Below are 15030 nucleotides of genomic sequence, written 5' to 3'. Positions count from 1 at the left end.
TTCCATAACAATATCAAGTCATCTACAAGTGGTGCCAGAAAAACATCTATGTCATTACCAGGCTGCTTAGGTCCCGGGATCAATAAACTCAACATTAGACTTTCCTTTAACATGCATAATGAGGGAGGCAAGTTATATATAGTTAGAATTACTGGCCAACAACTGTATTTAGAGCTTAGATCTTTGAAAGGATTAAATCCATCAGTGGCAAGACCTAATCTAATATTTCGAGGATCTGATGCAAAATGTGGCCACCTTCTATTAATTGTTTCCCAACTCAATGAATCAACCGGATGCCTAATTTTGCCGTCTGAACTTTTATTACTTGCGTGCCATCTTAGTTGTGTTGCCATCTCATCTATTCCAAACATTCTCTTAAGTCTTGGTATTATCGGAAAATAACGTAAGACTTTTGCAGGAACTTTTTTTTTTCAATTTTCTTAGTCCGTTTGTTAACTTTCCATCTTGAGGAACCACATTTTGGACAGACCTCGGCATGTTCAAGCTCCTTTCTATATAGACAACAATCATTATAGCATGCATGTATCTTCTCATAGCCAAGATCGAATGTATTAACAAGTTTTTTCATCTCATAAAATGAGCTCGGAAGTGTATTATTTTCTGGCAGCATGTCTCGAACAAGAGTTATGAGTTCATCGAAACCACTGTCTGATAAACCATGTGAAGCTTTATGCTTAAACATAGCAACAGAAGCTGACATCTTCGTAAACGCCTTACAGCCAAGATATAAAGGAGTTTTAGCATCATGAACTAAACTTTCGAGCTCTTTCTTTCTTCCATCAGGAGGGTTTTCAGGATCTTCATCGCGTTGTGCATAGAAGTCCTCGAACATCCTACGTGACTCGAGCATTTGCACATCGACTAAATTTGATGTATTTGGTTGTTCTCCATGAAATATCCAGACGCTATATGCAGGATCCATACCCTGAATAACCAAATGTTCGTAGACTATATCATAATGGTGATGCATTAGATTCCTACACTTAACACAAGGGCATACTATCATCTCTGAATTACTATTTTCACGAGCTCGTTCAACAAAATTACGTGCTCCAGCTCTGTATTGTTCTGAAAATCTGCAAGTTACATTTTTGGCAAATTATAAATTAATATATTATTTGTTTCATATTTAGATTTGCAAAATTAGTTTTAGATTATCACCTTGATAAGTGCAACCACTCTTTGTCCATTATATCCTCCATATTCCTACTAAAATAAAGTCCTTAGCTGTATGCTATACATTAGTAATAAAGTTTCAACTAATTAGACGGGAGGGGAATAAATCACAAGTTGGAATTTAGTAGGAATACTTCGAAATCTAAGGTCAAATATACTAAAAGAAAATAAATGGAATCCCTTTTAGTCATAGTAGGTAAGAAAGACGCAATAATCAAAAGAATAGATCATGTTGCCCCTTTTTTAAATATTAGAGCATATTGGTCAAAATGGAGAATGCGACAGGGATTTATGTGATAAAACGATATATTGGGAGTTCAAACATTTTCATCAAAGCAAGAATGCACAGTGAGTTATGTAGCTTAGCCAATTGGCTGAGGCTGAATAGGGGTGGGGGGTGAACGGGTGGAAGGATTTTGTCCATAGCTTCCATCCAATCATCTATGTTTTACAAGAGGACATTTATCATGTAGATTTATGCAACAGTAATATGGTCCCTTTAAGTTTAATACTACCTTAGACAATTTGTGTATCCAAGAATTGGAAGGTCTGAAGACAGTTTTTTCCACTTCTTCGAAACTTGTGCAGTTTTTCTCTTCTCTCTTTATTTTTACAGGTGCAATAAAATGTTATACTTTTAGTAAGTATCCTCTTGTGAGTAATAGACTGGCTTGTTTCAGTGCTGTCATCTGGTAGACCGAACTGTGTTGTCCAATGAAACCAGTGAACAATGTGAGTTGTATAGTGGAAAAGATGATATTTGTGCTCACGAGGTTCTTCAAGATGGTGAACCTGATTCTAACTCAAGTGAAGTCCAGAATAGAATGATGTGGAAGGTTAGTCATTGGTTAACTCGCAGTTTATAGCACATGTTAAAAAAGGAAGGTCAATAGAAATTATCATTTGTAAGGATGGTTGCTGAGACTAGATTCTTGGACCTTTCTAAAGAGATAGATCATAGACCTAAATGGGAAGTGACAATAAAAAGGAAGTAGTGTAGTCAACCTTAAATTATTGAATATAAGGCTTAGTTTGTCATCATTGTATTACAATTAAAGAAACGATATTTCAAACAGCTAATTGTCTAGATTCCATTTATGGTTTTATATATTCTAAATCAGTTCTTGAATTTCTAGGTTCTTTTTCCTTCTCTTCTCCAAACATAATGCGTATTAGTGATTCCCTATGTTATATATCTATCATCTTCTAACTTCATTCCTATTCATAGAAAAAAGCAACCTCGGGAAATCATTATTCCCTATCTCCATTTAAGGAAAGCATTCTTGTAGACCTTTCTTGAGTCCAGCATTCACTTTCAATGCTTGCAGTGTAAGAAATATTTCTGTTTGCTTGAATTCTACAACGTGCAGTATTGAACCTGAAAGCAAGACCTAGATTGAATAATCCTTATCTAATTATTTTCTGTTCTTGCTGGTCATTCATGTTTAAACAGTTTCACATGTAAAAGCTCCATCAAATATTCAACAGCAAGCTCCAATACAAATGGATATAAAAGAAGAACCAAAGTTTACTGCTAAACTATATCAGTTTATAAAATCAAATACTAATAATGGGGGATCCTTATGAAAAATTAAATAATAATAAACGAATGCCTTTATCTTTGTCATCCATAGAATCAAAACTAACATGGCTAAATCCATTTGATTAAAACTACTAGCATTCAAATTAAAACACCTATCACAAGAAACAATCCCGTCGAACAGTTCAGTCGAAAAACAGCATGTGAAATTGACTCATAATCAAATTATAGGAAACCCTTGTATTAGTTACCCACATTAAGAAGAATCAACATCCAATATCTAAACTTATATACTGGGAAAACAGAATGAACTGACCTTAGTGAAATCGGGCAACCGGACGCAGGAGAACCATACAATCGGTGTCGATGTCGTCTCAAAATCTTTTGCTGGCGTCGAAAGTTGGAAGAGACTGGCAAAATCGGGATGAAATTGATGAAGAAATTAGGGATGAAATGCGCGGAATGACGGAGGAATTTGAGGATGAAATTAGGGATTGTGTGGGAGATTATACGATTAGGGATTTTAGAGGATGAAGGTAAATTATTTGGGCCTCTCTATTGGACTTGGGACTTTTCTATGGGGCTTACTTGGGAATCCTTTCGTAACGTTTTAAAAACGTTGCGAAAGGTGATATTTCGCAATGTTTTTTAAAAACGTTGCGAAAAGTGATATTTTCGCAACGTTTTGGCAACACTTTAAAAACGTTGCGAAATAGATAGTTTTTCGCAACTTTGAATAAACGTTGCAAAAACCAACATTAGCAACACTTGTTTAAAAAATGTTGCCAAATCGTAATTATATCAACTAATGGCAACATTCACATATTTGAACCTTACAATAAACGCCTTTGGCAACACTTAATTAACAAATGTTGCGTTTTATGTGTTGCAAAAGCCTAATTTTGTTGTAGTGTCTATTGAACAAAAATAGAAGATTTTCTATATCAGGCACCAATATACTAGAAAGAAAACATGATTAAAAAATTTCCAGAAACAGTAATAAATTACCTTGTTTTCCTTTCTTTTTCGAGTTACATTCGAAGACATTTTATCCCACAACTGTGCTTCGTATCGCCCAGTCCATTGATGCCTGCTAATACCTTGAAATCTAGAACTTCTTTTCCCAGTTGTAGGAGAACAAATTGGATCTACCTGTACGGCGCTTGACACACCTCACTTTAGGGACATCATCTTACATAGAGCATAAGATGTGCCTTCGACTGGTCCCTTCTATCTTTGATATTGCTAGTGATGGCAAAAAAATCCGTCCCGCCTCGCTCCAACGGAGCGCCCTTCCCAAATGGATTGGTGGGGTGGGGCATGGATGCCCCGCTCCGTAAAGGGAAAAAAAATATTAAAAATAATTTTATTTCTAGACAATTTACCCGTTAAAAATTTATTTTGAATTTGTATTTTATTCTCGAATAATAACATAACTCGAACCTTTGAAAATGTAAAAAAATTAAAAAATTAAACAGGGCAAAAAGTTGCCCCGTCCCCATCCCGTCTAAGGCAGGGCAGGGCGCGCGACGGGGTAGGGTTTGGACGAGATGAGGTGGGACGGGGCTCATTGCCATCCCTAGATATTGTCATAGTACGTTACTTTGTTTATTCCTCCTTCTTAAGTTCTTCTTTGGAGGGAGTGTCTTTCTTTTGTACCTTTGTTTGCTTGGACTTTGAAGAATGTAAGATCACACTTGTGTATATATAACCTTTCTGCTTCTTTTGGTTTTATTATGTTTGTATTTAATTGTTTCAATTGGATTTTAAACTAAGACAGAACCAACAATGAGAACTATGGTAGTTGAAAAATTAAGACTAATTTTGCTTGCCAGCCTTGGGACTAAATGATGCTTCATGGTTTTGGAGTGGCTTGATGATATGGCCAATTATGTTTAATAACAATTCATTGGTTAAATGATTAGTGACTAAGATGACCTTATATCTGGTGTACAAACTAATTGTACATGTTAACCTTTGAAACGAAGTCCACGAACCGGACTAGTTATTGTTGAAGCATAAATTAACATGCGAGAGGAAAGAAGATACTAAAGGCTTACTTGAATCCCGCGAACCATTTTTCATAATCCACATTGACTATATGCTATCAAAGGCAGATGCAAATGAATAAAGCGTGATTCTTAACCAAATCTATTATAAGATAATCAACGAGGAGCCGTCATTTGTCGTTCTCTCAAAAGACTAAATTACCCCAAAGTTCGAAAAAAAATCTATATAATTCCTCATTCATTTAAAGAAATACGCATACAATTCAAATCTCTCTCTCAGAAATAACTATTTTCCTTCTCATTCCAGTTTAAGCATCAAAACTAGTGAGTTTAGGAAATAAAAATCATAGTTAGGTGAATAGGATTTATTAATCATATTTGTATATTCAACAAATCAATGTCGTTCGTGAGATTTGAAATCTTGTTACATTTAAATAAGTTCGAAATCTACGGTGTTTGAAATCATGAGTCAAATTGAAAAAGAAAAAAAAAAAAGTCAAAGAATATAGTGACTATCCACCAGATACTAATTTGAATCCTAAAATACAGAGAGGGGAAAACTCCGATAAAAGCGTAGGCTGACATCTTTCTTGCACAATGTCGCCATTTGTGAAAAAAATGTCTACCGGTAAACCACTTAAGAGGTGATTGAAAGTTTGAAATCGGTGACAGGGAAGAATCATTCTCTGTGGGCAAAGCCGAAAAACGAAAAGGAAAGTGTGCACAAGAAATTTAAAGAAACGAAACTAATCATATTAATAGCATTTTGAGTGTTAATACCAGAGTACATGCATCAAAAGCTTGTGACAGTATTTCAAAAAGGTTGCTTAAATGGCATCGTAGGAATAGACTCGCCAAAGAAAGATTTCTGGAGGAGGTTACCTCTTAGGATAAGAAGAATAATCATTGAGAAGGGCTGGAGGGTTGAAAGTCTTTTCAATACCTCATATAATACTCATCTGCATGAAGAATACGAGGATCGACCAACTAGGTCGCAGGAACTAGATGAAGATGATGAACACTTACCATTTTCTAAGGAGATCAAGGAGGAACCAATCCTTGATAATTCATTTCACCAGCAATGAATAAGCACATTGGCAAATGAGATTATATGTATTATTTATAAGAGTACATGACACAAATACGACTAGAGAAATCAAGTCATCCATTTAAGTTTTGGGCTTTCATCTTACTTTGGATAGATCTACTAAGCGGTGGTATAGTCAGTTACGACTATGTTTGATCTGAAGTTGGCCACAATGACAACAAGCCTTCTTAGGAGCATTCGCATGAAGCAAGATAGGGAAAGCCCTGCCATTAGGCTCAATGACATGTGACAGGAGAAGGGTGAGTCCCTCAAGAGATACTTCACGTGTTTCAGTGTTAAACTGATCATTTGTGAAATGATATTGAATGAAAAGGCTCGAGATGTCTTGTGGAATGGATTACTAATGGAGACTCCTTTCTGACCGGATGTCCGTAACAACAATGCAGCCTTCTGCCATCTAAAGTCGATTTACACTATTAAGGTTTTGAAGATTTTAGTCCACAGATATTCATTTCTATACATACTATATACAATCCGAGAACATGAATTAAACAATACAAACAATGTAACCAAAGATTTACAGCTTATTTATAATGATTTTATCTGAATAAAAATTGTGACTAAAATTAAGTTAAGCTCAAAGTCAGGCTTTGATTATTGTTGTAGATATTGATCCTATATTTTCAACATCTTCCTTGCAAGAACGAGCTACCATCAGTGAGGTTGATCTTGTTGTTCGTAGCCACGAGAGGGCCTGGTGAATAAATCTGCAAGTTCATTTGTATGAACATGTTCTACATGGAGTACGTTCTTTTCAACCAAGTCTCGCACAAAAGGATTGTAAATTTGAATGTGTTTTATCTAAGAGTGCTGGATGGGATTAAATCAAAGGCGTGTTGCTCCCAAGTTGTCACAGAAATAGAGGAGGCTTGAATTATGAAAATTTCAGTTCTTGAAACAAAGAAAAGATCCACATGGAGTTGGCTACCACTATTGCTAAAGCTCTATAATCAACCTCAATTGAAGATCTTGCTATGGCATGTTATTTTTTTGAGCTCTACTAAATTTGTATTGTGCCAAGTAGGGTGACATAGGCTGATGTGGATTTTCTGCCATCCAAGTTACCTGCACAGTCGACATCATGAGGACTGGATTCACTGTTTTTTTAAGTTGATGCAATGAAAGATAGTATTTTTCAAGTATCGCAGCTGCCTTTTTGCTATTGTCCAGTGAGTTTTAGTTGGACAGTGCATAAATTGTGAGACTTTATTTACTGTAAAACTAATATCAAGTCATGTCATTGATAGATATTGCAGTGTCCCATAACTCCTTGATATTCCATTGAATCAACTAATGAAGAACCATCAACTAGCTTTAGAGAAGCTGAAGTTCACAGCGATGTTGTCACATCCCTGGCACCATCCATACTAGTTTTAGCAAAGATATCTCGAATGTATTTGTGCGGAGTTAGAAACAAACCATCTTTTGTAGGAATAACTTCGATACCAAAAAAGAAGTGCAATGGTCCCAAATCATTGAGGGAATATTTTTTCCTAGTTGATTGATGATACTTGCTACAAATGTCGAGTTGTTCCTAGTGATAATCAAGTCATCCTAGTGATAATCAAGTCATCAACATATACCTAGCAGAAATCAAGTATATAACCATCATGAAACACAAAGAATGAGGAATCAGATTTAGCATTAACAAATCAGAACTCTATAAGTGCTTGTTTTAAGGGCTATGTACAAGGCACGAGGTACTTGTTTGAGATCAACATGATTTGGTTTATCATGATCCCTAAATCTCAGTTGTCGTTTGATGTACACTTTTTCTATGAGATGCCTATGAAGAAAGGCATTATTTACATCTAGGTGCCTTAAGGACCAACATTGCACCACAACAAGAGTCAAACAGTTTGGTTGTGACTGGTTCAACTACAAAGCTGAATGTCTCTTTGTAGTCCAAACCAAGCCTTTGGTTCTTGCTACAAGCCTCACCTTAAATTGATTAAGTGACTCATTGACATGCTTCTTAATCCTAAACACTAAGGCTGCAAACAAATTGTGAAACTGCAAATCGAATCAAAATTGTTTGTTTAGGTTAATGTGGACCCGCGATTTTTCTCTCAAACTGAGCTAAATTGTCCAGGTTTTAATTTTTAAAATCGTACAAAACTGAACCGAACCCTTTTTTAATTTTTTTAATTAAAAATTAAATTTTGTTAACTTATGAGTTTTACAATTTTCACTTTCAGAAAAATATCAATTTAACGATACAAATTACAGTTAGCCCATTGAAATAATTAGATAAAGTAAATTAGGTTCATCATTATTATCCCATGGTTTTATAAGTCCATGACATACATCCTGACCAGATGTCTACACTAAACTAAAGTTATTCCCAAATAATATGAAATGAAAAAAAAAACATATATTTTAAACAATCCAAATTATAATTCAACAAAACTACGATAGCAAATCAAGTCTATAGTTTCAGAAGCCCCAATATATCATTTCTCAAACACTTGACACTTGCATGCCATTGTTGAATGAAATGCGAATTTTAATTGCAAATCGTTTGTCACTTTTTGCCTATTAGTCTGCAAATTTTTACTTAATCGCATCTTTCTTTATTCCCTCTTGATAAGTTTTAGATTCTCATTCAAGCCATTTTTTCCATTGTTTTTTCTTTCATTTATTGTTTTTAAACTCATTATGCACTTGTGAGCTACGATTTGAATAGAAAAATGGATGTTTATGTGCATAGGTGATTAATGAACTTATTTGTGGTTTTGAAAAGAATGAAGGACTGAGTGTATTGATTATGTGAAAATATTAAAGTTCCTTAACTAATACTACCACCATCTACTTTAATGTTGATACATAAATTGTAAATTAAAATCAAACCATGTGCATAGGTGATTAATGAACTTATTTTTGAAAAGAATGAAGGACTGAGTGTATTGATTATGTGAAAATATTAAAGTTCCTTAACTAATACTACCACCATCTACTTTAATGTTGATACATAAATTGTAAATTAAAATCAAACCAAATGCAAATTATAGTTTGGTTTGGTTTAATTTGAAAAATAAAATGGTTTGATTTGATTTGGAAAAATTTCAAACCCACAAAATAGTTTGAGTTGAAAATATGACATAAATCACCCAAGTCAAACTGCGTTCACTCCTACTAAACACCTATTTACAACCAATAATATTACAGTGTTGTGGTGGTGGAACTACTTGTCGTGTATCATGTTTCATGTAGGCAGTCAATTCAGAAGACATAGCATCACGCCATCATAAATCAGAGAGTGCCTCGGTGACACTTGCAGGTTCCAAGGACAATTGGGTGCTTGGTGACTAAAAATGATTTTTTTTTTTTGGGCTTCTAAATATTATTCATGGATCGGGTGGTCATGTGATGAGTGCACAATTCATGGTTTGAACGTATGATAGATTCAGGCTTTTCTAATTAAGAAATTTGTTGTGGAATCAAAAGAGAAGGAGAAGACATTCTTACCTGAGGCAAGTTTGTGGCAGAGGAAAACCTAATCGTAGGCGTTGGTATAGATCCAGTACCCACTATAGGAGAATTATGAGCTTGGAAAGGAGCAATATTTAATTTTGACAAGGGTATTAGTGCTGGTTTAAGATCATGCGGTTGAGTGTTATGGTGTTTTAGGGTTCAAGTTCTCAAAAGAGAATGTCTCTTCATGAAATAGCACATGCTGAAAGTAATAGGTCCCACGAAATTTGGGCTCAACACACATGTATGCATTTTGAGAAAGTGAATAGCCCACAAATGTGCATGGTTGGGCTTTTGGCTCAAGTTTGTGTTTACTGTACGACCAAGTCAAAAGGTAAAACAAACAGCCAAATTGCTTAAGGTTGATGTAATTTGTGATTGCTTAACCAATTTCTTAAATGGTGATTTATGTTGCAAGTTGGAAATAGACATTTTATTTTTGAGATAAGCTACAGCTTTGAATGCATATGGCTAATATGAAAGTCACATATGGGCATTTATAAGAAAGGCGAGATTAGTATCAACAAGATGGTGATGTCATCTTTCAAACATACCATATTGTTGTAGAGTGTGGGGGACAGAGTGTAATGACTAATGAATGGACAAATAGGATTTTAGCCCAATGTATTCTTCTTCATTGTCTGAGTAAATACTCTTTATTTTGTGTTACATTTATTTTCTACAAGATTTTGAAATTGAGGAAAAATATTTTGAATACTTGATACATGCGACAAAGCCATATGTATTTTAAATAATCGTCAATGAAAATAATGTAATATTTCAACACCAATTTTATGGGACCGACCCCAAACATCAGTATAAATTAATTCCATAGGAGTTGTGCTAGTGAGGCCCTGAGAATTAAATGATTGACGATGAGCTTTATTTTGAGAACACGAATTATGAAGAGATGAATGCCCAATTTTATCTGTGGGCAAATAAAAAGCATTAATTAAATGATGGACAGTTTTGGAGGATGGGTGACCAAGCCTTTATGCCATCCATCAGTAGTGGTACGTTTATAAATATAGGCAAAAACATTTTTGGAGTCCCTAACGAGGTTCTCTGGAAATGGGTACACACTATCTTCATATTTACCTTTGAGTAGCATCGTCCCTATGATTCAATCCTTAAACAAAAAATGGGAAGGGTAAAATTCGAGAAAAACATTATCATCTTTGTTAAATGATGGACTGAAATAAGATTTTTTGTTTTTATTTTTGTTTTTTTTGTTTTTTAAATTGTGAGAACACAAAGGGTATCATGTAAATGAAAAACAGAATTAGGCAGTGCATATCATAAAGAACCAACATGAGAGATAGGCAAACTTGATCAATCACCAATTACTACCTTATCAGTGCCATCATAGTTAGAATGAAGACAGATTGAGAGATCAGTTTGTCATGTTGTGGGATGCCGCAAAGCCAACAATCCACTTTTGATTTTTTTCCTTGCGAGGGGTTGCACAGTTAGATGTAAGTTCATCCGAATTCATCTTTAGGGAGGCTTTTTTCCGTATGGCCCACTTGGTGACACCATTGGTATTTAGGCTTGTATTTGCGAAAGCTCGATTTGGAAGGCCTACTTTTGTTGTTGTTTGTCGCGGCCTTTGCTAGAAGAGGATCGATGGTTTTGCTTGTTTGTTCTAGAGTACCTCGGTTGTCAATTACCTGTAATTAGCAGCTGCAAGCATGTTTGAAGTCAATTGAGTCTCTAGCCGGCGAAGGTAGCTTTAATGACCTACTAAAAGATCATGAGTTTCTTCAAACTCTAGAGAAGTTTTAGGAGCATGAATTGGGGCTACAATTTCTCTGAACTCGGGAACTAATCCATTGAGGATATATAGGGTTAAATCATCATCAGAAACTAGATGATCAATAATAGCAAGTTCATCTGCAATTATTAAAAGCTTGGAGAAACTCCATGACGGAGGGATCGCCAGCAAGTGGTCAAGGTAAGGTGCATAGCACTTGTTCGTTACTTTTTCATATAGAGTCAGTAAGGGTTGTCTAGGCATTGTGGGACATTTTGCAGGATGCAAAGAGAGGGGTAATGGTCTCAAAGTGGAGGCTAGAATTACATGAAGGATTAATTTGTCTTGGGGAACCTAGTGGTAGTGTTTCGCGCGGTTAGTCGCTAACAATTAAAAGGGTCCTTTTGCTCTATGTCTTTCCTTCCTTTTATACTCCCTAGATGATCTCTTTGTGATCAACCGCCTAAAAACTGCTGGATCGTTCTATAACTGCCCACTTTCCTCGTAATGGCCAACTTGTCATGGAACTACCTTTTCTAATTGTTGCCATTACTCTTTGTCATTCAACCGTATTTAATTAAGTTCCTTGAACTGTGGAACGTGATAGGGCTGCTTTAATAACTGCTTTGATAACTGCACTTCTTGATAACCACAACACTTCGTGTTTCCTAAGACCTTGGGCGACTCGAAGGTTTGGGCGAGAATAGAGTAACAGCTCTGGGCGACTGCATGGCACTCCATTCGCTCATATTCTGGGCGACTTGCAAACTTGGGCGATGGTGTTACCGCGTTCTTGGGCCTCCCTATTTGGGCCTTCATCTTGAATTGTTTGATTGGGCTTCGTTCTTTGGGCTATCTGATTTGGGGATCCTCCAATTGGGCTTCATTCTTTGGGCCGTTCGATTTGGGCTAAATTTTTATGTATCAACAATTACCCCCTAATATGGCAGAATTAATACCAATTATTAAATTTTACCGTATTCACTTTGTGTTTCCAGCAACATTCGAAATTTCCAAGAATTTCAATCATTATTTTCTTCCATGGCTTGAAAAGGTGCGACGTTTTGCAAACCCTTATAACCCTCAAACACGCCATTTCACTGCACCATTAAATCAGGCCTCACTTTTTCGCGTTTCTCTCCTACGATTTACTGTTCATCTTTTTGCTTCCCTGCTACATAACTCTGAAAAAAACTCCGTTTCATCCCTAATGGCTACTTCACAATCTCAATCTGGCAACTCCTTTAGTTTTGATGACTTTCCGAAACTTCTGAGTCGTCCATACATAACTCCGAAATTTTCGCACCCGCCAATGTCGAACTCAATGAGTTCTACCTAGGTCCTTTCTTCAACAATGCAGAGGCAGTCGAATAGGCGGCAGTGGGCCAGCTGTTTCCTTGTATCAATGCCCTCCATTTCTAAACTCTCTGCCACTGGGGTCACTTCGCGAAAGAGGTATTCGCACTTGACCCAAATCTGACGTAGTTTTCCGTAGGTGGTATGCTCGCCTTGTGGAACATGGTCCTACTAAGGCACTTTTTGATAATGCTAGGATTTCTGATTTGTTAGAAATCTCTATTCAACCCCCTACTTTTGATTCAGCACTTTTTTCGATTTCTCCAAATTTTTTGTCTTCTAAATATAATACCTTTGTTTTCCCTCTTGGCCCCATGTCTATTACTTTAAGGGATGTTGGGGCCCTAGTGAATCTACCACCTTTGGGCGATACCATTTTTCCTAGTATCTTGGTTTCTGGTGGTGCCCCAAAGTTTGGTAGAAACTACACCGAGTCTTATTCAAGCCTGCAAGCCTTTCATAACCATTCGAGCGCTGAGCCTTCCCATACTGAGCGAGTGGCCTTTCTTTTGGTTTGACTTTGTAAATATGTTTTGTATGTGCCAAGCATAAAGCCCTCCCTGAGGTATTTACCCATAGCGCACGAATTAGCGCGTGGCAGGCCTCTGAATTTATATTCTTTCTTTTTGGCTGCCCTCTATAGAGGCATGGCTTCTCTTCAAACTCAATTAAAGAATGGTGCATCTCCCACTAGCAGTGGACCTCTTTGGTTCACTCAAATGTGATTGAAATCCTATTTTCCATTGCTTGGTGCTCCATCAATTTCTCGTCCTTCTGCTAGCTGTTATGGGCTAGCCATTGAGCCCCTAGCTCCTGTAAATATGTTTAGAAGGAACATTTTTTCATTCTTTTATTCTTTGGATTCAATCCCTTCATTCTTTCCTTTTCCTCCCTTTTTGACTCCAGACTATGTGCATCCTCCCTCTACTATAGACAGCGCGAGCACCTCTCTGTTCATTTGGAACCAGTTTTTGACCGGGAGGGAGTTATTTCATGATATTTTGACTGGGACCAATGCCAAGGCAGGGGTAGAAATATATGTTCCCCAATTTTTTGCTCGCCAACTTGGTTTCGGCCAAACCTGGCCTGTTCCTCTTTGCTATTCAAGGAACTTGATTGATCGCTTCCATATTATCAATAAGGCGGAGGCAGAGGTTATAAACGCTCGCAATCTTCTTTTGACGAGCCATTTTTCATTAGCCCCTTTCAATTCTAGCCATGCCATCTATCCCCTTTTTGAACAGCTCTAGCCGTCAGTGAAGTGCAGATTATTTGCGACTGATGCCAATCGTGCCTTTCATTCACTGGACCAGCCGAGCATTTCTTCCCCTCCTCCTGTTTTAGTCACTTCTTTGTCCATCCGGAGTCCTTCTCCTCCTCGTCGAGCTAAATAGTCCGCTTGTCCATCTTCTTCTTCCCCTGCCAAGCCTACTGCAGTCAAAAGTGCCCCAAGCCGCAAACGGCTAGCCTCAGTATCTCCCATTCTGGATGATGATGTTGATGATGATGATGATACCCCTCTTATCATCAGGAGGAAGGTACTCACAAGCATACTTTTTCATACTTGAAACTTTTCTGTGAGCTGATGATTTATTTGGACTTCTCAGAAAAGTTCCGCATCTTCTTTAAAGGCTTTGGTATCGGCAGCTCTTGCTCCATCATCCTCCGCTGAGACTGCTTCATCCAAACTAGCTGATGAAGGGACTACGCTTAAAGAGACATCTTCAGTCCCAGAATCCTCATCACAACCAATGGATAAGCTACCCTCTTCCCAGGGTGTCAACCCCCCAAATATCGAAGCAGAAGGTAATTCTGTTTTTTGATGCTTTACCTTTGCTTGTGCTATTTGGTTTCTGATTTGTTGCTTTTGAGTTTTGCAGATGCTCCTATGAGTCTGCCCGTTGTGGTAACATCTTCTCGCTCAGACAAGGGGAAGTCCTCACAAATGGTGGAGTCACAGGTGGCAGACTTGGTCGAGGATATGCCATCTTCCACGATTATTGATGAGGTAATCTTTGCTTCACTTTTATTTTCATCTTGTTCGTTGTAGTGAGAATCTTCAATATTGACAATTTTCTTTGCAGGATGCTGACAAGATTGTGTGTTCCATCCAAGATTTGTTCGCTTCCTGGGGGCAAGTCAAGACATTTCGCCCTACTCCATCTGGTCGTCCTGCTACTTCTTCAGAGGAAGATTTGAAGTTCCTCAAGTAGTCGATATTTGAGTACGTGTCCTTCATGGATATGGACGTTGGTAAGGCTAGTGCTGCCAGACACAAGGATAAGCTTGAGCATTTGAATGCGAAGTTGGAGCAAGCACTGACACTTCCGTCGCTCAATCTTTCTGCCGATTTTAAAGTGATGTTAAAAGTTATCCATTCCGAGGTCCTCTCCTTGCTGGCCAAGAATGCTGAACTAAAGGCCAAAAGTACTCAATATCTTCGCGCCGTATCTGAAAAAGAGTCTTTGCGTCTGGAGATCAATAAGGCTGAGGACGAGTTGAAAGAAATCTCTTCCGAAGTCATGATTGAAGACTCTTTGATGGTTAGTTTGGCTGCTCAGATGAAGGAACTTCAAGCCAAAATGGACGACTG

The sequence above is a fragment of the Olea europaea genome, chromosome 7 (assembly GCF_002742605.1).
Source record: "Olea europaea var. sylvestris chromosome 7, O_europaea_v1, whole genome shotgun sequence".
Lineage (NCBI taxonomy): Eukaryota > Viridiplantae > Streptophyta > Magnoliopsida > Lamiales > Oleaceae > Olea > Olea europaea.
Note: the sequence above shows the minus strand (reverse complement) of the source record.